Source organism: Oncorhynchus mykiss, chromosome 3 (genome assembly GCF_013265735.2).
Source record: "Oncorhynchus mykiss isolate Arlee chromosome 3, USDA_OmykA_1.1, whole genome shotgun sequence".
In the NCBI taxonomy this organism is placed as follows: Eukaryota; Metazoa; Chordata; class Actinopteri; order Salmoniformes; family Salmonidae; genus Oncorhynchus; species Oncorhynchus mykiss.
The window spans coordinates 12877019-12901261 of record NC_048567.1 but is presented as its reverse complement, the minus strand read 5'-3'; the positions used below and the strand labels follow the sequence as shown (position 1 = coordinate 12901261).

General features: G+C 42.2%; 1 pseudogene; it reads left to right on the top strand.

Moving 5' to 3' along the window:
* The first annotated feature begins 18245 nt into the window (after positions 1-18245).
* LOC110503616 lies at positions 18246-20377 on the top strand (annotated as a pseudogene).
* Positions 20378-24243: the final 3866 nt, after the last annotated feature.

Here is a 24243-nt window from a genome sequence, read left to right as displayed (position 1 = left end):
CTAACAAGGGGTAGGTCTATGCTTTTAGCCATTTTCTTCAACAAAAGCCATAATACCCTCACATACTCCCTCAATTCCAGCATTGATTTTTAATTTAACACAACAAGCTCTTCACTGACACCAAGATATTTAAGGAGTGAGGGCATGTTGATTGAAGGAATTAGCTGACAAAATCTACGAATAGTAGACTAGAATTGTGTTTGTCTAACAGGTAGGCCTACCTCTTATTTAGGCTCTAACACAAAATCTATGAATAGTAGACTAGAATTGTGTTTGTCTAACAGGTAGGCCTGCCTCTTATTTAGGCTCTAACACAAAATCTATGAATAGTAGACTAGAATTGTGTTTGTCTAACAGGTAGGCCTACCTCTTATTTAGGCTCTAACACAAAATCTATGAATAGTAGACTAGAATTGTGTTTGTCTAACAGGTAGGCCTACCTCTTATTTAGGCTCTAACACAAAATCTATGAATAGTAGACTAGAATTGTGTTTGTCTAACAGGTAGGCCTGCCTCTTATTTAGGCTCTAACACAAAACAAGAAATAGTAGTTAAGTAGTTAAAGTCAAATTCAAATTAAGAATGTTCAAATGAATTAGACCTTCTCGAATTTGTCTACTTTCAACACCCATGCACTGTCCATATCTGCAGCTGCCAATTCTTAGTAATGTAAATTATGTAAATTACTCAAATATGGCTTATTGTGGGGTCAATAATCCAGTGGTGGAAAAAGTAACCAATTGTCATACTTGAGTAAAAGTATAGATTCCTTAATAGAAAGTTACTCAAGTAAAAGTCAGCCAGTAAATACTACTTGAGTAAAAGTTGAAAAGTATTTGGTTTTAAATATACTTAAGTATCAAAAGTAAGAGTATAAATCCTTTAAAAATCGGCATAGTAATCAAATCAAATCAAAATGTATTTGTCACATGCACTGACTAAAACAGGTGCAGACCTTATCGTGAAATGCTTACAAACCCTTAATCAACAATGCAGTTTTAAGAAAAATTGAGTTAAGATAATATTTACTAAATAAACACAATAAAACAACAATAACGAGGCTACAGTATATACAGGGGGCACAGGTACAGAGTCAATGTGTTGGGGAACAGGTTCGTCGAGGTAATTGAGGTAATATGTACATGTAGGAAGGGGTAAAGGGGCAAAGCAGACGGCACCATTTTCTTGTTTTTAAAATGTATGGATAGCTAGGGGCACACTCCAACAGTATTTACAAAAGATGCATTTGTGTTTAGTGAGTCCGCCAGAGGAAGTAGGGATTTTTTTTTAACCTTTATTTAACTAGGCAAGTCAGTTAAGAACAAATTCTTATTTTTAATGATGGCCTAGGAACAGTGGGTTAACTGCCTGTTCAGGGGCAGAATGACAGATTTGTACCTTGTCAGCTCAGGAATTTGAACTTGCAACCTTTTGGTTACTAGTCCAACGCTCTAACCACTAGGCTACCCTGCCGCCCCGGATGACCACATGGTCTCTTGATAAGTGCATGAATCTGACAATTTTCCTGTCCTGCTAAGCATTCAAATGTAACGACTACTTTTGGTTGTCATGGAAAATGTATGGAGTAAAAAGTACAATATTTTCTTTAGGAATGTAGTGAAGTAAAAATAAAAGTTGTCCAAAATATAAATAATGAAGTACAGATAACCAAAAAACTACTTAAGCAGTACTTTAAAGTATTTTTACTTGAGTACTTTACACCACTGAATATCTCTGATAAAAATGTCAATTATGGGCAATGCTTTTATTCAAATCAATTATAGCAGTAGCAAGCTCACCGCTGGTCCTCCTCATTTTCACACTCTCTCTCTCAGTAGGCCTAATCCACACACAGATACAGAATGTTTTGGACAAATACAAAATTATTTTCAGAAGAAGCCTTTGACTCACCTCCTGAAGTGTCACAGTACACAGCACAGTCGTTGGTTAGGCAGCACACAAGGGTTTGCATCAACAAGAGCTTGGCAGGCCGGGGCTCATGATTGGGAACGCCTATCCATTGCAATGTGTAATGCAGTGTAGTTTAATATACACTATCCCAGTAGTTTTAGATTAACTAACTTCTTAGTAATGACTCGGGACGTCGGGTTTGATACGAAAGCTTATTTTAGTAAGAATACTTGTTTACGTTACATTTAACAACAATTGTTTTGGTACAGAGCAATGCAGGTAAGATGCTGTTGGAAAGTCAGCCACAATCATCCGCACCTGCACATAATTGCCGCGTTATCACTCATTCCTCTCGCAAGGCATTCTGGGACTTGCAGTCAAAAAGCGTAATTCAACACAACCCAATACAATTACATATGCAAATAAATCTAAAGAAATATCTTTAGATACAGTTCAAAGAATAAACTTAAACATTAACTCTGTAACACATTAAAGTTACAACATCCTCCCCGCCCGATGAACAATTGTGTTCATCTAGATCTCTAGGCAGTATATCAACTGTATAGGTCTCCTCAACAAAGTCCCTGAAGCAGTACGAACTGAACATGATCTAACTAAGCCATCTCGGCCTGGAAACAGTTCCTCAATCTTTCCTAGTTTCCAGGTTTGTCTGGGTAGGTTATCTTCTCCAATGAGTACAACGTCACCCGCTTTCAGTGGGGTGGGCTGTGGTGTGTCACAGCGGTGTGCTGACTTTAGATCCAGCAAGTAGTCCCTTCGCCAACTGTTTCAGAAACTGGTCACAAGTCTCTGCCTGTACTTCCATCTGCGTGTCATTTCCCCCTTGTTTAACGTTGGGTGCTGAGTGTCAGCTGGAAATGGCTTTGGAGGCAAAGAGGTTAGTCTTTTACCCACCAGGAATTGTGCTGGGGTCAGGGGTTGTGGTTCATCCACCTCATTGTGCACGGAGGTCAGAGGCCTAGAATTTAGGATAGCTTCAACCTCTGTCAGGACTGTGCATATCTCTTCAAAATTAAGTGAAGCTCTCCCAAGAACCTTTCACAGGCATGTTTTTACTGACCTGACGAGTCTTTCCCAGAATCCGCCCCACCAGGCTGCTCGCTCTGCGATGAACCTCCAGGTGATGCCCCTTTCTGAGAAGAACGCCAAGAGTTGGGGCTCTTCGATTGCCTTCCACAGCTCTTTCAAGTCCTGATCAGCTCTCTTGAACGTTTTTGCATTGTCTGAGTAGATTACCTTGCATAATCCTCTCCTTGAGATTAATCTTTTTAGAGCTAACAAGAATGTCTCTGTTGACTGATCTGAGACCAGTTCCAAATGCACTGCTCTGGTTACAGCACAAGTGAACAGTGCAATGTATGACTTCTTCACAGAACCATTTTCTTTCACATAGAGCGGTCCTGCAAAATCCACACCTGTGACTTCGAATGGTGGGGATTCAGTTATTCTGTCTTTTGGTAAAGGCGCAGTGACCTGCTGTCCGGCCCTTGCCTTGAATCTCTTGCACACTATACATCTTGCCACTGTGCTCTTGACTAGCTGCCTAGCACTCAAGATCCAGTATCGCTCTCTGATTTGTACTAGAGTGTCTCTTGCTCCAGAATGCATCACCTTCTCATGTTGGTACTGTATCAGCATTTCTGAGTATCTGGACTTATTGGGCAGAACCCATGGGTGCTGCTCTCTGAATGTGAAGTTGGACTGTTGCAGTCTTCCTCCTACACTGAGTAGTTCGTGTTCGTCCAGGAAAGGTTTCAGTTCTCTGATTTTACAGTCATTGTTTAGGCTTTTTCCTACCTTCAGTAGTTTGATTTCCTGTCCGAAACTCTGTTGTTGTGTTACCTTAATCCAGTACTTTTCTGCATCGAACAGTTCGTCAGCAGTCAGTTCACCTTGCATCTTTATGGTTGTACGAGCATTGGCTATAAATCTCTTTATCCAGGCGGTGACTCTGAACACTCTTTTCAGTTTGCTGTACCTTTCAAGCTCCAACACAGGTTCAGTGCTGTCTGTGCTGTTTGCTGCGAGTTGTACAGTAACCTGGCAACTGGACTTGAGTTCTATATTCACCTCTTCCGGAACCTTGTTATCATCAGTCTCTTCGGACTGATTGGGTAATGTCAGAATTCTGGGTCCATTCCACCATAGCTCGCTTTGTGTCAAGTTTCTAACAGTTTGTCCTCTTGTAGGGAGGTCAGCTGGATTAGTTGTCCCTTCAATATGTGACCATGACTCTGGATTGGTCAAGGACTGGATCTCCGTCACTCTGTTCGCAACAAACTGTTTCCATTTCTGAGCTGAGCTGCAAATCCAATGCAGCACGATCATCGAGTCTGTCCACATGTTAATCTGTTTTTCTTCCATTTTCAGTGTGGTCATCAAGTTGTTTGCTAGTCTCGCTCCAATCACAGCTCCCATGAGCTCCAGGCGTGGCAGCGTCATTTTCTTAAGTGGGGCTACCCTGGACTTGGATGCGACTAGACTTGTTGTTTCCCTGTCTTGTGACTCACCTTGCAAGTAAGCTACTGCACTGTAAGCCCTTTCACTTGCATCACAGAACACGTGTAGTTTCAGGGTGTGGTTATTCTGTGGCCGCATGTCTGTTCTGTACCACCTTGGTATGGTGAGCTGGTGTAACTGGGGTAGTTCTGAACACCACTGTTGCCATTCTCGTGTCAGATCAGGTGGTAATTCTTCGTCCCAGCTGAGTCCCCTCTCCCACATTTCCTGGAACATGCACTTGATCCTGATGGTGAAGGGAGTTAAGAAACCAAGAGGGTCGAAGATACGTGCAGACGACTGCAGAACACTTCTCTTTGTGTTTTCCTTTTGCTTTAGAATGCTCAGTAGCGGCCTGAGGTCAAACACAAAGTCATCCGTTTCCGGCCTCCATACTAAACCTAAAACCTTCAGCACTACTCCTTGTGTTTGTAACGTCAACGGGTGGTCAGTTGTCGTACTCTCCTCCCATTTTGTTTTCAATTCAGGAGAATTGGTCATCCACTTGCAGAGGTCCATGCCTGCATTCGACAGCATTCGCTTTGCAGTTGTTGTCACAAGGTAAGCCTCTTCAACATTGCGTGAACTTGCAATGAAGTCATCTACGTAGAGTGACTCTCTCAGTATCTCTACAACTTCTGGTTGTTCTGTTTCATATTGTTTCAGGTGCTTCCTGATTGTAGCTGCCAGCAAAAATGGACTTGGGGAAGCTCCAAATACCACTCTTTTCATCCTCAGCACACGCAGCTCCTCTTCATTTTCTCTTGGTGGGCCAGTGAGCCATAGAAATCTCACGGCGTCTCTGTCTCTCTCTGCTAGGGATATCTGCAGGAAAGCTTTCTTGATGTCTGCCATGAATGCGATCTCATGTAGTCTGAACTTTATCAGAACGCTGAGCAGATCCGGATTCAGGTTCGGTCCTGTGAGTAGACAGTCATTGAGAGATGGACAGCCATCTTCATGGGACGAGGCATCAAACACCACTCTCAGTTTTGTTGTCACCTTATCTTCTCGGAGTACTGCATGGTGAGGTAAGTAGTATTTTACGTTGTCTGCACTTGATGCGTTGTCCTTGGGCACGTCCTCTGCCATATCTTGTTGTAAGTAGTCTTCTACTACTTCATTGTATCTGCTGTACAACGTCACATCCTTCTTCAGCCTTTTCTTCAGACATTCAAACCGTTTCTTGGCGATTCTATAGTTGTCTTGGAGTTCTGGCATTTCTCGTTTCCATGGCAACTCCACATGGTATCGCCCATCTTTGAAGGTGGTTGTTTCCTCAAACCTTTGTAGAGCCTCGGTTTCCTCTGAGTTCTGTGTTTTCTCGCTTAGAATACCCAGAGACTCAAGCTCCCAGAATGCATGCAATTGCTTGGAGACTAGTGTGTCTTCATCAAGTGGGATGAACATGCAAGTTGCCTCGGCGACACTTGACATGGACACGGGTCCCTGCACCGACCATCCAAAGGTGCTCTCTAAAGCAACTAGCGTCTCCGTCAGTCGCTCCACTCTGCCTGATACTATCTGCCAGTAGTAGTCTGCTCCTATCAGGACAGAGAGTTCAGGATCATTGTCATCTCCTGGAAAGTCTGCGAGCTGCAGTCCCCTTTTACTGAGCTCATGCTGAATCCGTTCACCAGGAACCTTCATCACAGCTGTGCACACTTGTGGGGTTTCAATTGCCTCTATCTCTATTCTCTGCTGTTTGTCCCAGACATTCTCCAAGATGACTTTCACTGTGTTGCGTTGGGACGTTGCTGGGGCAGAGGAGCCAAACGTGTGAAGAGTGAGTGCCTCTTGTCTGATTACTGGTAGCTTCAAGCCCTTCACAAGGTTTTCATGTATGAAACTTCTTTGACTGCCTCCATCTAGTAAGCAACGAGCTATCTTCCTGCCCGATGGGCCTTCTACCCATGCCTTTGCCGTTTGTAGCAACACAGTGTTCTGTCCATCTGGTTTCATCTTCACTGAATGGGGAATAACTGAGGAAACAACAGCATCTACAGAAACAGTAGGGGGTTGCACCTCCCTCCTCTTACTGGTACAAACCGCAATGTGATGTCTGCTTCCACATGTTGCACATGACACATCTTTGACTTTACAGAATTTTGCTATGTGTCTCTGTCCTAAACATACAAAGCATCTTCCCATGTTCTTTAGTTTCTCTTTGCGTGTAGCAATATTGTAGTCAGTGCAGTTTTCTGATTTGTGGTCTGCACTGTCACAAAATAGACACGTGTGTTGTTCCTTCTGGCTGGTTGTATGCAGTGCTGCAGCAGAGGGCATGTTGGGTCTTTTTGTTTTCATTTCATTGGAGAAGCATGACTTGTTCCATGGTTTGCTCTCTTTCTGTTGGTTGTATGATCTTGTCATTTGTAGCGCTCTCTCCCTGCTCTGAACCTCTTTCTGTAGGAAACTGATAATCTCAGACACTTTCCATTCATCATCTACTCCCCTCTGACGACTATAGTCAAGAGCTATGTCCTCTGGAATCATCTGCAGTAAGATTGGGAATAGTAGGCTTCCATAGGTTTCTGACATTACACCCAGTGATTCCAGGCTCCTAATCTGAATTTCACATTCATCATATAGCTGCCTCAATGCATTTAGATCAGAGGATTTCTTCACAGGTGTGAGATTCAGCAGCTTTGACATATGAGCACTAATCACAAGATCTTTCCTTCCAAATCTGCTCTTGAGTAGAGTGATTGCATTATCATGGTTACTGTCTGTTAACATCAGTCCTGCTACTGCCTTTGCAGCTGGTCCAGTGAGATATGTTTTCAGATAGGTAAACTTCTCTTTTTTACACAGTGAATCATTGTTGTGAATAGCAGTCTCATATTGGCTCCAAAACTCCTGCCACATACTGACATCTCCATAGAATTTCTCAATAATCAACTTCGGTAGCCTTACTGATTGTCTCTGTGATATGTTTGAGTTAGCGTCACTCAACCGGGCTGGTAGTGGATTGACGTCCTGTTTCTTCGTTATCACTCTTTGTGCACGGCTCTTCAGCATGATAATGCGTTCTTTGTAATCCTATTCCACGATCGAGCTCAAACAAACTGTCCTCCTTAGCGGATAGCAATTCCAACAATGTACTCAAGTGATCGGCATCCGGATTTGACTGGGATATTTCCACGTCAATCTGATTCAAAATCCGCGTTGTTGCGCCTCGAATGGTACCCCGCTTTCGTCTCATTATTTCTGCTTCATGCCGACGTTCCTCCTCAGCCATTTCAGCCACTTCTTCGTCGCAGCTCATATCCCGGGTTTCGGCACCAACTTTTAGATTAACTAACTTCTTAGTAATGACTCGGGACGTCGGGTTTGATACGAAAGCTTATTTTAGTAAGAATACTTGTTTACGTTACATTTAACAACAATTGTTTTGGTACAGAGCAATGCAGGTAAGATGCTGTTGGAAAGTCAGCCACAATCATCCGCACCTGCACATAATTGGCGCGTTATCACTCATTCCTCTCGCAAGGCATTCTGGGACGTGCAGTCAAAAAGCGTAATTCAACACAACCCAATACAATTACATATGCAAATAAATCTAAAGAAATATCTTTAGATACAGTTCAAAGAATAAACTTAAACATTAACTCTGTAACACATTAAAGTTACAACAAGTAGCGCATACACTCGGGAAGGAAGTACATTTTCTTAGAAATACAACTTTGCCCTGTGCTTCTCCAAGCATCCTCTTCGTATAGTCTAGGCCTATAGTCTATGGTATAGGCTATGGATCATTTTATTGAGACCACACCAGGCACACTTGATATTGCTTGCCCAGCAGAGAATCAGGGATGAGGGGAATCATCGGGCACACATCAAGATACAATAATAAGCAACTCATTCTCAAACCCTGAGCAATATGACATTTAAATGACAAATTACATGACCCTCCCCTGGACTAAATACAAATATACTAAACTCTCACCCTGACTGAAGTTGAAAAAGCATGACCCTCCCCAATTTTCATCCGGTAACAATTGTGTCAATTTAGACCACCCCCTTAGTTCAGAATTGAAACCTTGTTTTGGTGTTACGAGTTCTGTTTACTGCAGAATTTGAACCCTTTATTGTAGTGTCATTTCCTCTTGAAAACCCCTGAACACTATCAGAGTTTGAATAGTTAGAAAATGTTATTAAAGTGTCACTCCGCAAAGATACATCAATTGACTATACAAAATACAAATATTGCGGACCACTCAAAGAGTTCTGGGACAAACCAGAAGTACAGTACTAACTTCAACATGATAAAAGAGACATGTCATACAACATTTGATCTGGAATGACAAAAAGTCTCATTAAATTCTATTCACAATATTTCTATACATAAATGAACTGCCTCCAGCCTGCCTAATTTTAATACTCAAAATTATATTTAAAAACTGTTTCCCTAGACATGTTTTTTAAGTAAAAACAAAAAAAAAGGCTGGCATTTTCAGTATCTGCACCTGTATACATTTGAAAGTACAGTCACACTTTGGGTACAGTAGCCAACATATGTCAAAATCACGCAGAGCAAGTACTGCTTTGTTTTCCACCACCAAGTAGAAGCGTGTTGAAGAATGGACTAAGTCAATACCCGCAACATAGGGAGTTAGAGGTCCTGTGGTGACATCAGGTGGTATTCAAATGAATACAATATATTATAACATTTAATGAAAAAGAATGTAGCATACGCCAATACATTAAATACTGCAAATAGTCACTTAATGAAAACTCCCAAGGAGACGACTGCAGACGACAGCCCGCTTGGAGTTTAACAAAAGGCACCTAAAGACTCTCAGACCATGATAAACAAGAGTCTCTCGTCTGATGAAACCACGATTGAACACTTTGGCCTGAATGTCAAGCGTCATGTCTGAAGGAAACCTGGCACCATCCCTACGGTGAAGAATGGTGATGGCAGCATCATGCTGTGGTGTTGTTCGTCAGCGGCAGGGACTGGGAGACTAGTCAGGATCGAGGCAAAGATGAACGGAGTCAAGTACAGAGAGATCCTTGTTGAAAACCTGCTCTTGAGCGCTCAGGACCTCAGACTGTGGAGAAGGTTCACCTTCCAACAGGACAACGACCCTAAGCACACAGCCAAGACAACGCAGGACTGGCTTCGGGACAAATTTCTGAATGTCCTTGAGTGGCCCAGCCAGAGCCCGGACCTGAACCCGATTGAACATCTCTGGAGTGACCTGAAAATAGCTGTGCAGCAATGCTCCCCATCCAACCTGACAGAGTTTGAGAGGATCTCAGAAAGGATCTCTCTGCTTCTACATCTGCATTGCTTGCTGTTTGGTGTTTTAGGCTGGGTTTCTGTATAGCACTTTGTGACATCGGCTGATGTAAAAAGGGCTTTATAAATACATTTGATTGATTGATCTGCAGAGAAGAATGGGAGAAACTCCCCAAATATAGGTGTGCCAAGCTTGTAGCGTCATACCCAAGAAGACTCGAGTTTGTAATTGCTGCCAAAGGTGAAAAATAATATGACATTGTGGCTGCCCGTAGCATTGAATGCGATGGAAGCCACCGAGCATTTGGCCACCCTTGATTAAAAAAAGTATAAATAATAGCCAATCAGCATTGAGCTAAACTGAGTGAGCTGGCCAATACTGGCCAATGATTATAACGCCGATTCTGATCCAACCGTAAATTCATACATTGTGCCCCTGGTCTGAGAGGATGGAAGTTCAACATATAGGCTAGCTAGATGTAGTAGGATAATGTTGACTAGCTGGCTCATTGTTGATCATGAAAGGAATTTAGGCTAGCGATCAATCATTTTAGCTATGTATCCTAGGACATAAAAACTTAAAGCGTGTGCTGTATGACAAAGTCATAGACCATTTCGTCAACATGAAAGAGAGGAGGATGGCATTGGTGTTTCTCTACCAGTAGGATGAGTCAACATGTTTTTTCTACTTGCACCCTCCCATATTTTAGTTGTCACTGTATTAGATAGACTAAGCATACTGTAGGTGATTTGATGATGTTGAAATGTTGAAGTTAAAATGGCGCTGGAATAATGTAGGCAGTTCATTTGCGACTTGCGTTAACTCTCTGTGGTTTTAAATCAATAGTTGTTTAGCAGTCTGAAAATGTCAGAAAAATGTACTTGCTTGACCATGCTGTAGGTCATTTAACGGTTTGTTAAATGCAAAATGCTTTGTGGACTTCACCGACAGATGTTGCTCTCCGGTTTTGTGATGAAACAATGGTGTGGTTGAATGTATTCTGCCACAGTGTCTTCTTATTGTCTCGGCCTTAGGCCTATATATCACAGTGGAAAGGCATATGAACTAGCGGGTTATAGGGCAAACAAACACAAATATAGATTTTTTTCTAGCTTGGCTTCCCCAGTGGTTTTATCCACACACTGCTATTGATGGCACTGCCGATGTTAAACTGCCTTTTGACCACTAGAGGCCTCTATCCTCCTCTTTGGTTTAGCTCATTGACTTCCATAGAACCATAAATTAAATGAAGGAGTGGCATGTCTCACTTCCTCTTCACAATTGCGCCCTTCTCTACACATTTGGGGTGGAAAATAGCATTGAAGTTAGAAAGATGTTCCAGTAGCCGGAAGGTTTGCATCCTGGTGCAGAAAAATGGTTGTGTCCTTGAGCAAGGCACATAATCCCAATTTCAGTTAATAATGGCTGTGACCCCATTCTGTAGGAGCGGGATATGCAATAAACCACATTTTGAAATTCACATATCACCTATATTTTTAATTGTAACATAGTTTATAATCTCACAATGGGCCTGCCAACTGTAGCCTATATAGTAATTAGACTACCATTGGAAAATGTTTTAGTTCCCAGTGTCCTTAAAGTGGAAATTGTGGGAAAATACAACAGCTCTGTATCTAAATCTTTTTAGATTTTTTGTGTGTAGAATATTGATAAAAAAATCAGTAAACAATCAATAGTTAGCTGTAAACTATTTGTATTTCACCTGTCGTGTCTTTGGCTATGCCGGATTAAGTGATATGACATGCTATTCTATAAAATAATTTCTCCATAACTAATATCACCTGATTGAGCTAATCCTGTAAATGTAATTAACTAGAGAGTCGGGCACCACAAAATAATATTTATAGAGCTGTTATCTTCCGAATAAACTCTTAAACACCTAGCAATATTTTACATCAATAGCAGTCAACATTAATCTTCATCTCACTTCAGTCTCATAATCTGAAAGTTGTAAATTCTTGGTTATCTGCAAGAACCCTGGCTAACAATTTGAATCAACAATACAAAATTGGGTTTAATTATTTATTTACTAAATACCTAACTAATCACACAGAATTCACATACACACAATTCATTATAACTTGATTACAAATTACGTCATAAAGGAAAACGTCCCTGGCGGGCGGAACAGATATGACAGCTTGTTACACAAAAGAAAAGGGGCTGGGTTTGAGTGAAGGAGCGGGAAGACTGAGGAACAAAGGGAAGAAGCTGGGCTATCGTAAATACAGTATCTTATGCATTCTAAATTACCGCCCATTTGGAAAAGGAAAATGCAATAAATATTTACTCTGAGCTGCACTTCAGTAGGTTGGTGGTAGATGGAAGACTGTGTTGCCAAACCGAGTCCTCTGTCCTTTGAAGAATGTCTCTGGTGGTCACTTGGATAAATTGTAGTAACGTCGTTGAGTGGTAGATGGGATACTCTGTCTGTTCCTTCCTAACCTGTGTTTGCAGCTGCGGTCGCTAACTCAACTTCTGTTGTGAATAAGAGTTCAAAGTTCATACCATTCGCAACCAAAGCTCATGCTGATATTGGCTTCGTTCTGTAGTTATTATCTGAACCATTCTGACATAGGACCATCATCCTACCTCATCGCAAAAGGAAGTTCTATTGTCGTCAAGGCTTTATATAGGAAGGGAGAAGGAAGGGAGAAGAGGGCGTGTTTGAAAAGTGTTATAGCCCATGTCCCTTCACAGAGGCGGGCCACTGAGTGAGCAGCCCTAACTTATGAAAACCCAAATCACAAATAATTTAATATTCAAACATTAAATTGAACAACAATTCCATGTGAATCCGATATCTCTGATGTGTAGACTTCCCACTGTAGAGTTTATGTCATCTTATCATTGATGAGAATGTCTCAGATGACAACCGAACTGACATCATATTCATTAAGTACCACCGCATATGTTCAATTGTTCAGATTACCAGAATATAGTTGATTTCCCCCCACCTACTGATGTTCCCAGAATCTCTATGTTAACCAAGGGTCTTTTAAATGTAACCTCAGTAGGTTAGAGAGAGGAAAAAGGGGGGAAGAGGTATTTATGACTGTCATAAACCTATCCCCCAGGCCAACGTCATGACAGTCCCCCCCATGTTGGGTTCAATCTTGCGATTAACCTGCATGATGCAAACCAACATAAACATGACCATGGGTTGTCCTGGTTGTGGACCATCGATGTGGTCCCCATCTGGTGGTCGACCCGGGTAGGGTGTCTGCAAATGAAGAAGTCCGCTCCATGGCTGGACAGCAGATGTCCAGTTGATGATCGCTGTTGCAGTCTGGTGTGGTCGACCCGGGTAGGGTGTCTGCAAATGAAGAAGTCCGCTCCATGGCTCGGCAGCGGATGTCCGGATTGGGATCGCCGTTCTGGACCCGTCGTCTGGTCGTCCAGACTGGAAGATCTGGGCAGTAACTTAACAGATGTTAACAACACAACACACACACACTCATGAAATATATCATTACATTTCCTCCCCAATGAGCGGCGTTGTGGTACTAACTGATGGTTGTATGTGGAAGTTGTTTATGGCTCTATCACTTTCTACGTGCCGAAGAAAATGAAACAAAATGAATGAAAGCATAAACAAAACAAGATATAGTTATGCCACCATAATCATTTAATTGGACTGTATTCTATCTACGTCCATGGTCTTGGCAAAATGACCCTATCATGGCATTGTCTATTGTCATATCTAGGGCTTTCCTAATTTGCAGGGTGTTGCTTAGGGTACTATCCTAAGTTGATAACTATATGATAAGTCTACAGCTGTAAGGCACTAGTTTTGGGCAGTCTACAGGGATGACCTATGGATTTCTGACAAGAAAACTGGTGAGTGCTGTAGCTGTAGAGTTAAAGGCCTCAAAATAAATGTTCAACTTTACTAAGGCTGGTATTTTGCTCGGACCCTTAAGTGATCCTAGCAGAAATCCTAATTGGATGTTCCGTTGTGCATGTGTGTTTATGCTTACGCAAGCACACATGTCAAGGGAAGGAAACCAAGTATCCTGGCAGATTACAACTTGTTCAGAATGAGTCTGACGTAGTCAGGTAATTTTCAGGTCAATGCCTGGAGGTCAGTCAGAATTGGTGTCGAGGGAGTCTGCCGTGGTTTTACTACCAGTCACTGTCTTCCACTATTGTAGTGGCGGTAGGTATGAAGAAGTCTACTTCATAGCTATGTTATCCACGGAGGAGCTAACCTCATGACGGAAGTACTCTAAGTATTAGACCAGTCATACGTGGTGTGATCGTGGTTCATGACTCTAATAACTTTTCTCCTGAATGGAGGGTTCTATTTATTAGTGGCGTGTGTTAACCCTTGGAAGATTGCAAGGGAGATTCCCCTCCCCGTGTTGCTTTTATCAATAGAAATTTAACTTGTGAGGTTACTAATCCTCTTACTGAGTATTGCTGGACTGACTGTGGTATTGGTACTGGTACTCAAGGGGTCCAGTTGTCCTACCGATTTTTCTGACATGTTATCCTACAGGAATACATGATTAGAGCATTTTACTAGTTGTCTTGTAGTGACTACTACACATGGCAAGGAATGATTATTGTTGCCATTTGTTTTGGAGGTGGACAAGTCCACTGGACTTCCTTTACGACCAGTGTGGTACACCTCAGTACTATCTTAGATGTGTTCTAAGATAATCCCCGTCTAGGGGCCTGTCTGCTCCTCACTGTTCTCAAAGGGGAGTTTACAACTAGATTTGATTTATGCTCTGGCGGCCTCGTACGGTGTTGTCCGTAGTCTCGACCCCCCCACTGGCCTCGATAAGGCTCATCATGGGTCTGGGCTACTATTCCCCCCCCCTTTGTGTCTCGGGATCCCCCAGAGGCGCAAACGAAAAGTTCGGACCCTATGTACAAGTTGTCAGTGGCCGCGTTATTATGAGAGTCGCTGTAACCTTTCAACCAAATCTCCTGGTGTTTGTGCTTCAACACCCTCAGTGGCTGTCGAGGTCTGTCAGTCACCACCGCGTCTGCGTGTGGCAACCTCTTCAGTGCTTGGGAGCTGAGACGAGGATATCGGTCTGTGATATCGCAAAGTGTTTCACCAGTGGGAGTCATCGGGTCAGTTGCTGGACTGACGTCATTAGTGTCATTGTACGGGTTGACAGTCCTCCACAAAGAGGAAGGTGTGTCATTGGAAGCAGAGAATATTCTGCACGTCAATGTTTTTCTTGCTGAGATGGCCGCAGTGTTTGCGGAAGTGTCCGAAGGGCAAGAGAAGTTCCTCTCAACTACCGTATTGCACGACTGCAAGGAGGAGGGAAGTTGCTCATTCACAGAGACAGCTGGCTTGAAATCATGAAAAGAATTGCCAATCAGATTGGCTGATGGAATGTGTCGAGATATCGTGATATCGTAATATCTCCTTGGATCGGATTCTGCCCCAAGAGGTTTCTAAATGACTTTTTCTCAAGGGGTGCTTTTGACAGATACCCCTCGTGAATGACTGCTTTGCAGCTAGCGTTAGGGGAGGACAGTGTGGTCGGTGGAGAAGGCACAGTAGCCTGTGACCATACCTAGTTGGTTTTCCAATCCATCAATGGGAGTAACTGATCCATCAAGTCTGCTCCAAGTAGCAGGGTTACAGTTTCGAGGCTGGTAACATACACAGGTTGGACGTCCTGGTAGTGTAGTTTCCTCATGACTCTCAATGTGGAAGACCGTGTTGCCAAACCGAGTCCTCTGTCCTTTGAAGAATGTCTCTGGTGGTCACTTGGATAAGTTGTAGTAACGTCCTTGTGTGGTAGATGGGATACTCTGTCTGTTCCATCCTAACCTGCGTTTGCAGCTGCGGTCGCTAACTCAACAGCTAGGAGGTATCACTTCTGTCGTGAATAAGAGTTCAAAGTTCATACCATTCGCAACCAAAGCTCATGCTGATGTTGGCATCGTTCTGTAGTTATTATCTGAACCATTCTGACATAGGACCGTCATCCTACCTCATCGCAACAGGAAGTTCTATTGTTGTCAAGGCTTTATATAGGAAGGGAGAAGAGGGCGTTTTTATAAAGTTTTATAGCCCATGTCCCTTCACAGAGGAGGGCCACTGAGTGAGTAGCCCTAACTTATGAAAACCCACATCTCACATTTTAGAAGCTAAAATCACATTACATCCCATCACAAATAATTTCATATTCAAACATTTAAATTGAACAACAATTCCATGTGAATCCGATAAACTCTACAGTGGAAAGTCTACACATCAGAGTTATGTCATCTTATCATAGATGAGAATGTCTCAGATGACAACCGAACTGAGATCATATTCATTAAGTACCACCGCATATGTTCAATTGTTCGGATTACCAGAATATAGTTCATTTCCCCCCACCTACTGATGTTCCCAGAATCTCTATGTTAACCAAGTTTTTTTAAATGTAACCTCAGCAGGTTAGAAAGGAAGAAAAAGGGGGGAAGAGGTATTTATGACTGTTATAAACCAACCCCCAGGCCAACGTCATGACACACCATTTGATTATATGAGTGATTGTCACGCCCTGACCTTAGTGAGCCGTGTTTATTCTCTATTTGGTTAGGCAGGGTGTGACTTGGGTGGGCAAATCTATGTTTCTATTTCTTTGTTGGCCTAGTATGGTTCCCAATCAGAGGCAGCTGTTTATCGTTGTCTCTGATTGGGGATCATACTTAGGCAGGCTAGATTGTGGGATCTTGTTTGTGTGTAGTTGCTTTCTGCACTGCATATACAGTGGGGCAAAAAAGTATTTAGTCAGCCACCAATTGTGCAAGTTCTCCCACTTAAAAAGATGAGAGAGGCCTGTAATTTTCATCATAGGTACACTTCAACTATGAAAAACAAAAGGAGGAGAAAAAAATACAGAAAATCCCATTGTAGGATTTTTTATGAATTTATTTGCAAATTATGGTGGAAAATAAGTATTTGGTCACCTACAAACAAGCAAGATTTCTGTATCTCATAGACCTGTAACTTCTTCTTTAAGAGGCTCCTCTGTCCTCCACTCGTTACCTGTATTATTGGCACCTGTTTGAACTTGTTATCAGTATAAAAGACACCTGTCCACAACCTCAAACAGTCACACTCCAAACTCCACTATGGCCAAGACCAAAGAGCTGTCAAAGGACACCAGAAACTAAATTGTAGACCTGCACCAGGCTGGGAAGACTGAATCTGCAATAGGTAAGCAACTTGGTTTGAAGAAATCAACTGTGGGAGCAATTATTAGGAAATGGAAGACATACAAGACCACTGATAATCTCCCTCGATCTGGGGCTCCACGCAAGATCTCACCCCATGGGGTCAAAATTATCACAAGAACAGTGAGCAAAAATCCCAGAACGACACGGGGGGACCTAGTGAATGACCTGCAGAGAGCTGGGACCAAAGTAACAAAGCCTACCATCAGTAACACACTACGCCGCCAGGGACTCAAATCCTGCTGTGCCAGACGTGTCCCCCTGCTTAAGCCAGTACATGTCCAGGCCCGTCTGAAGTTTGCTAGAGAGCATTTGTATGATCCAGAAGAAGATTGGGAGAATGTCATATGGTCAGATGAAACCAAAATATAACTTTTTGGTAAAAACTCAACTCGTCGTGTTTGGAGGACAAAGAATGCTGAGTTGCATCCAAAGAACACCATACCTACTGTGAAGCATGGGGGTGGAAACATCATGCGTTGGGGCTGTTTTTCTGCAAAGGGACCAGGACGACTGATCCGTGTAAAGGAAAGAATGAATGGGGCCATGTATCGTGAGATTTTGAGTGAAAACCTCCTTCCATCAGCAAGGGCATTGAAGATGAAACATGGCTGGGTCTTTCAGCATGACAATGATCCCAAACACACCGCCCTGGCAACGAAGGAGTGGCTTCGTAAGAAGCATTTCAAGGTCCTGGAGTGGCCTAGCCAGTCTCCAGATCTCAATCCCATAGAAAATCTTTGGAGGGAGTTGAAAGTCCGTGTTGCCCAGCAACAGCCCCAAAACATCACTGCTCTAGAGGAGATCTGCATGGAGGAATGGGCCAAAATACCAGCAACAGTGTGTGAAAACCTTGTGAAGACTTACAGAAAACGTTTGACATCTGTCATTGCCAACAAAGGGTATATAACAAAGTATTGAGAAACTTTTGTTATTGACCAAATACTTATTTTCCACCATAATTTGCAAATCAATTCATTAAATATTCTACAATGTGATTTTCTGGATTTTTTTCTTTCTCATTTTGTCTGTCATAGTTGAAGTGTACCTATGATGAAAATTACAGGCCTCTCTCATCTTTTTAAGTGGGAGAACTTGCACAATGTGGCTGACTAAAGACTTTTTTGCCCCACTGTATATACAGTTGACAGTGAGAGGACGTTTCTGTTGTGCTGAGTTTTCAACTCATTTGAAGAAACAAAAATAACACATTTATTTTCCCACTGCAAACATTTCCTGGAAATTAAAATGATGGCAGTGCTATTAAAGGACAAGATTCTCCTTGGATACAGTTCAGACAACATTACTCACCTTTTCCCTTTCCTGCTGTACATGTCAGAAAACATGGCTGGGCTAAAAAATAAAACATTGGTATCAGTAGCAATTGTCCTTCACATTTCCCAGTTCACCATTGGCTATAGCTTCAGGAATTGCACTGAGGATCCAACCTCAAACCACACAAAATTCATTTTCATCCGTCACCAGGCAAAGAACATTTCTGACATTGTAGGTGACCTGCCACCCTATGCCACCACAATTATAATCTCCATAAACCTGATAAAACACATACCAAACAATACCTTTGTTCACCTTCCTAACCTCAGGACACTTCAGATTGACAATATCCACCTGGAGACCATAGACAACCACGCATTCCAAAATATGAGCCAACTGAAGAGCCTAAACCTGTCAAATCTCAGCTCCTCTGTGTTTCAAGACCTCAAAAACCTTGTCAACCTGTCACTAAATAATAACTCAGTGATTAGGCTCCCTCCAGGTATTTTCTCCTCACTCTCTAATCTGGATGTCCTCACATTACGGCAGAACTACCTGAACAACTTCTCTGCGGTGGCAGAATCTGTGACTCACTTATCGAAGCTGAAAACTAGACCTGTGCAATAACTATCTAACGTCCCTCCATCATTCTAACCATACAGACCTACCAGAGTCCCTCACCACCCTCTATCTCTGTAAAAACAAACTGGTCACTTTAGCATGTGAGTGGGGATTCCTCAGCCATGTACTACTGCTGGATCTCTCCTACAATGACCAGCTCCCTTCAAGGGCTTTCCAAGGTCTGGACTTGCGGAAGCTAAACTACATGCGTTTGCATTCAACCAATGTTACAGTGCCAGAACTTTTGAATGTCAGCAATGTTAGAGGTGGAAACATAGACTTCTCTGGTATGGGGTTGAAGACTGACAATCTGCTCATGGAGTTATGCAGCCTTTTGAGTACAAAGGTCAAATTTGTTAAAAAGCTGAGTCTGGGAAGCAATGGGATTCTGTCATTGCGGAAGAACACACTTCCCAACTGTCCACCAATCCAAGGTTTATTGGACCTTTTCTTCAACCATTTTAGGAAGGTAAGATGCCTCCAGGATCAAATCAAGAAATCCACAGCAGAGAAAAACCACCTCACCTCCCTAATGTCCTGCAACAGACAGAACCTCTCTTTCCCAAATCTGACAGATCCGAGCTACCGTTACAATCGCATTCTCAATGTCAACTCTTTTGCTTTCCACCACACACCAAATGTGAAGACCCTACAACTAGCAGCTTTTGACAATCTGACCAACTTGACTTTCCTCTCCTTGGACAACTCCTGTGCCGGGGTGATAGAGCTGCAGCCGGGTGTCTTCAAAAACCTGCGGAAATTGAGCAAGCTCAGTGCAAGGAACATGGGCATCCAGTCCTTCTCAAAGGAGGTTTTCGGGAATCTGACAGAGCTGCAGATCTTGCTTCTCAACCAAAACGTAATGCAATCCTTAGATGTGAATGTGCTGGAGGCTCTACCTAAACTGCGCTACCTGGACCTGCGCAACATTCCTCTTAGTTACACCTGCCTCAACAGTGACCTGCAGAACTGGACTTTGAGTTAGTCTTACTCTAATGTCTACAGTGCCCAGAAAAAAACTCCAACAAAACATACACAACTTCAACACCAATGTTTTCTACCTGGACCTGGGAGAGTACCTTTTTGCCACCACAACCACTGTGACTTTAATGCTGACTATAATCCCGCTTAGTAGACCAGCTACTTCCCAACCTGTAGGGCAACGGAGCCTCTTCCCGGCTGTGCCTGCACCACTGTGACTTTGAGCTGGGCCGCAAACATCATGGACAACATCTTTTCCTCCGTGTACAGCAGCCGCAAGACCATCTGAGTGGTTAGTAAGCACTTCCTGTGCAGCGAGTGGTGCTCCCTGGAGATCCAGCCGGCCAGCTATAGGCTCTTCCACAAGCTCCAGGACCTGCTCCTGCTCTTCTTCCTAGAGCTCATCCCTGAAAGGCAGCTGTATGAGAAAGGTAATGTTGAAGAAGACCTACTTGCAGTGGCTGGGGTCAGACTGCACGGACCCAGTCAAGGCCCAGGATCTGTTTTGGAACCATCTGAGGAGGGTGCTGAGGAGCGGGAGCAGCAGGTTTGAAGATAGAGGGGAGGGAAGAATACTTAATTCAGCCACCGACCGATGATGCTAAGCATTACTTAATGCCTTTAGGAAAGGGTTAGAGGACACGCTTTGCCCTGTTTAATGTTGTAAAAGTACTAAAATGAGGCACACATACAAGAAAGAGGAACTAAGTATTTTGTAAATGTGCTCTCGGTACAATGATGTTCTACTTGCTTTGACCGATTGCTATAATAAACGAGTCATGATTTGTTTCCTTTTTTAATTTGCTTTCATGGCAAACAAACTTAATCATGTTGTGATCAGTACTAAATAATATTGAAATACTGTATGTACATTTAAAAGATGTAGAGGGAAATGGAAATGGTAATTAAATTGATGAGACATACCCTGACAAATCATGTTGCAAAGTTAATATAAATATTCTATAATAATTATTGTTGGTAAATACACCGACAGATGAGACCTATTACTTAATGACTTAAGGAAATGGTTAGAGGACACACTTTGCCCTGGCAGCAGCCTGATTCCAGGATATGAAACTAAGTTCAATGTAGAAAAGTACTGAAATTATGCACACCCACACACATACAAAGACAGAGAGGAACTGTATCTCTTGTAAAAGTGCCTTCATTACCATAACGTTCTACTTGCTTGAAATCCAGCATTGTTTATGCTTTGATCAATTGCAATATTAAGCAAGTCATCATTTTTTTGCTTTTTAAATTTTCTGTCATTGAAAAAAAGAACTTAATCCTGTTGTGATCAATATTTAATAATATTGTAATACTGTATGAACATTTAAAAGATGCAGAGTAAAATGGAAATGGACTTGGGAAATAAGATGATCAGACAAATCATGTTGCAAAGTTAATTTACATATTCTATAAGTATACTTCTTGTTGGTAAATATCACTTTCTCAATGAGGAATGCACAAACTAAAACAAACACATGAATGATCTATTATTAGATTTTAATATAAAACAGTGTTACTATGTACAGTATTATATTCACAGGTTTCATTTTATTCGGTCCATCTTAAATGGGGAGAATCTCAATTACATAATCGCATCCCCTCTCCTCCTCAAAACCCAGAGGAAAAGGTCAGAGGGGAGGGACCTCAGAAGAGGAGATGTGAGTATGCAATTGAGATCTTCCCATGGACAGCAGACAATCCTCTGTATAATGCATTCATTCTGATTTGTCTTTGATCATCTGTGCTAAAGAATTCTGCTTGTCAAAAATAATAATATATATATACTGTGAGTTGGCCCAGTGGCCAAAAAAACCTGAGGGACACATTTGTGGATATTTTGTTCTGCCATAGTTGACTAGTCAAGTCCACTGTAGCTGTCTGTAAACAGCATACTGTATTAGTTCTGCAATGCATTTTCTCTTATAGTGCTTCTGTATGTTTTTGCATGCAAATGTTTCAATTAGAAGTATTCATGCAATAAAAAATAATTCTGCTGCTGTTACCTTTCTACAGCATAACTGTGTTTTTACTGTCCAGGCTGTAAGTCGTTTTAGAGTATGGAAAAAATATGAAAGAACATATTTCTAAATGTTTCTAAAAATGCAAACATTTCCTTTGTCTTTCTGCCCATGATATGGCCTGACAATACTCAAAAGAGAAATAAAACATCAAGTCAGTTGTAATTGTAAACAATTAGACTTGATGGTATGCATTTGGAAAACACTCAACAACATAGTATTGTGCTTATGCATGTCTCTACTACATAGAGGATCAGTACAGTCTCATCCGGGGGAAAGACCAGCGTTCAGGGCTGGGGAAAGCAGGCAGGGGCCTGGGGGGCAGAGGAGGAGACAGGCCACTCTCCAGCATGTGGGAGGGGGGATAGTAGGCCACGTCAGGAAGGTGGGACCTGGAGATTACAGGGCTGGTTGGGGGGCGGCGGTTGAAGCAATAGAAAGGGTGGAGCTGATGACTGTCTAGTGGATAGTGGTTGGGAGCAGATGAGGATGAGGAAAATGGCTCCTTTCAATGTCAAATTGATCTTGCTGCTGTGGCAAGTGTCTGTCTCTGTCTTCACCCTCCTTTATAGACTTCCTTTATCTTAGGGCCAGGAGAATTTCCCGACAACATGACCTGACCAAGAAAATCCTGAACATATTTATAGCCTAAAACTGCAGCCTGGCTGAGATGTCCCTCTTCAAGGTCACTTAGTCAAGAAAAAGTCAAGGCCCTACCTGTAAGTGTTTTCATAGTGTGTGATGTCATGATTAATGTTAACCTGTTTGTTTTTACCCAGGTTTTCATGCGTGATGACGAGATAGCAGTAGTGTAAAGTACTTAGGTAAAAATACATCAATTAAAGTACTACTTAAGTAGTTTTTTGGGGTATCTGTATTTTACTATTTATATTTTTACTTCACTACATTCCTAAAGACAATATTGTACTTTTTCCTCCATACAGTGCCTTGCGAAAGTATTCGGCCCCCTTGAACTTTGCGACCTTTTGCCACATTTCAGGCTTCAAACATAAAGATATAAAACTGTATTTTTTTGTGAAGAATCAACAACAAGTGGGACACAATCATGAAGTGGAACGACATTTATTGGATATTTCAAACGTTTTTAACAAATCAAAAACTGAAAAATTATTCAGCCCCTTTACTTTCAGTGCAGCAAACTCTCTCCAGAAGTTCAGTGAGGATCTCTGAATGATCCAATGTTGACCTAAATGACTAATGATGATAAATACAATCCACCTGTGTGTAATCAAGTCTCCGTATAAATGCGCCTGCACTGTGATAGTCTCAGAGGTCCGTTAAAAGCGCAGAGAGCATCATGAAGAACAAGGAACACACCAGGCAGGTCCGAGATACTGTTGTGAAGAAGTTTAAAGCCGGATTTGGATACAAAAAGATTTCCCAAGCTTTAAACATCCCAAGGAGCACTGTGCAAGCGATAATATTGAAATGGAAGGAGTATCAGACCACTGCAAATCTGCCAAGACCTGGCCGTCCCTCTAAACTTTCAGCTCATACAAGGAGGGGCGATTGATCAGAGATGCAGCCAAGAGGCCCATGATCACTCTGGATGAACTGCAGAGATCTACAGCTGAGGTGGGAGACTCTGTCCATAGGACAACAATCAGTCGTATATTGCACAAATCTGGCCTTTATGGAAGAGTGGCAAGAAGAAAGCCATTTCTTAAAGATATCCATAAAAAGTGTTGTTTAAAGTTTGCCACAAGCCACCTGGGAGACACACCAAACATGTGGAAGAAGGTGCTCTGGTCAGATGAAACCAAAATTGAACTTTTTGGCAACAATGCAAAACGTTATGTTTGGCGTAAAAGCAACACAGCTGAACACACCATCCCCACTGTCAAACATGGTGGTGGCAGCATCATGGTTTGGGCCTGCTTTTCTTCAGCAGGGACAGGGAAGATGGTTAAAATTGACGGGAAGATGGATGGAGCCAAATACAGGACCATTCTGGAAGAAAACCTGATGGAGTCTGCAAAAGACCTGAGACTGGGATGGAGATTTGTCTTCCAACAAGACAATGATCCAAAACATAAAGCAAAATCTACAATGGAATGGTTCAAAAATAAACATATCCAGGTGTTAGAATGGCCAAGTCAAAGTCCAGACCTGAATCCAATCGAGAATCTGTGGAAAGAACTGAAAACTGCTGTTCACAAATGCTCTCCATCCAACCTCACTGAGCTCGAGCTGTTTTGCAAGGAGGAATGGGAAAAAATGTCAGTCTCTCGATGTGCAAAACTGATAGAGACATACCCCAAGCGACTTACAGCTGTAATCGCAGCAAAAGGTGGCGCTACAAAGTATTAACTTAAGGAGGCTGAATAATTTTGCACGCCCAATTTTTCAGTTTTTGATTTGTTAAAAAAGTTTGAAATATCCAATAAATGTCGTTCCACTTCATGATTGTGTCC